Source organism: Orycteropus afer, unplaced genomic scaffold (assembly GCF_000298275.1).
Source record: "Orycteropus afer afer isolate SDZICR_OR568_19922 unplaced genomic scaffold, OryAfe1.0 scaffold00477, whole genome shotgun sequence".
NCBI lineage: Eukaryota > Metazoa > Chordata > Mammalia > Tubulidentata > Orycteropodidae > Orycteropus > Orycteropus afer.
The window spans coordinates 1,638,774-1,640,657 of record NW_006922064.1 but is presented as its reverse complement, the minus strand read 5'-3'; positions in this window follow the sequence as shown (position 1 = coordinate 1,640,657).

The window sequence follows — 1,884 nt, the reverse complement described above, 5'->3', positions numbered from 1 at the left end:
ATGTGGACTCTGCCAGATGAAGTACACAGGAATCAGATTGATTACATCTGTGACAAGAGGCGATGGAAAATCTCAATATCTTCAGCTAAAACCAGGCCTGGAGCTGACTGTGAAACAGACCATCAACTGCTCATATGCAAGTTCAACTTAAAGTTGAAGACAATTAAAATAAGTCCACAAGAGCCAAAATATGACCTTGGATATATTCCTCCTGAATTTAGAGACCATCTAAAGAATAGATTTGATGCATTGAACACCAATGACCAAAAACTTGTGAGATGACATCAAGAGCATCATCCATGAAGAAAACAAGAGGTCACTAAAAAAGACAAGAAAAGAAGAAAAGACCAAAGTGAATGTCAGACGAGACTCTGAAACTTGCCCTTGAGTGGAGAGTAGCTAAAGCAAATGGAGAAATGACAAGATAAAAAGGCTGAACAGAAGATTTCAAAGAGCAGCTTGAACAAACAATGCTAATTACTATAATGAAATGTGCAAAGACCTGGAGTTAGAAAACCAAAAGGGAAGAACATGCTCAGCATTTCCCAAGCTGAAAGAACTGAGGAAAAAATTTAAGCATTAAGTTGCAATATTGAAAGATTCTATGGACAAAATATTGAATGATGCAGGAAGCATCAAAAGAAGATGGAAGAAATACACAGAGCAACTGTACCAAAAAGAGTTGGTCAATCTTCATCCATTTCAGAAGGTGGCATATGTTCAAGAACCAATGGTACTGAACGAAGAAGTTGAAGCTGCACTGAAAGAAATGGCAAAGAACAAGGCTCCAGGAATTGATGGAATACCCATTGAGATGTTTCAACAAACGTATGCCCTGCTGAAGGCACTCACTCGGTTATGCCAAGAGATTTGGAAGACAGCTATCTGGCCAACTGACTGGAAGAGATCCATATTTTTACGCATTCCAAAGAAAGGTGATCCCACAGAATGTGAAAATTATTGAAGAGTATCATTAATATTGCATGTAAGTAATATTTAACTGAAGATAATTCAAAAATGGTTGCAGCAGTATATTGACAGAGAATTTCCAGAAATGCAAGCTGAATTCAGAATAGGATGTGGAACAAGGGATGTCATTGCTGATGTCAGATGGGTCTTGGCTGAAAGCAAAGAATATCAGAAAGATGTTTACTTGTGTTTTATTGACTATTCAAAAGCATTTGATTGTGGATCATAACAAATTGTGGATAACGTTGAGAAGAATGGGAATTCCAGAACACTTAATTGTACTCATGAGGAACCTGTACATAGACCAGGAGAGTGTCATTTGAACAGAAGAAGGGAGCACTACATGGTTTAAGGGAGCTCTGGTAGCATAGTGCCTAAGGCACTTGACTGCTAACCAGAAGGCTGGCGGTTCAAACCCACCAATCACTCCTCAGGAGGAAGGTTGGGCAATCTACTTCCATAGTGATATTGCCTCAGAAACCCAAGAGGGGGTCACTATGAGTCGGGTCCAACTCGACGGCACATAACAACAATGACAACAACATAGTTTAAAATCAAGAAGGGAGTGCATCAGGGTCGTATCCTTTCACCATACTTATTCAATCTGTATGCAGAGCAAATAATCTGAGAAGCTGGATTATATGAAGGAGAATGTGGCATTAGGATTGGAGGAAGAATCATTAACAACCTCCAATATGCTGATGACACAACTTTGCTTGCTGAAAGTGAGGATGACTTGAAACACTTACTGATGAACATGGAAGAATACAGTCTTCAGGAAGGATTACATCTCAATATAAAGAAAACAAAAACCTCACAACTGGTCCTATAAGCAACATTATGATAAATGGAGAAAAGATTGAAATTGTCAAAGACTTCACATTGCTGGGTTCTACAATTGACGCCAATGGAAGC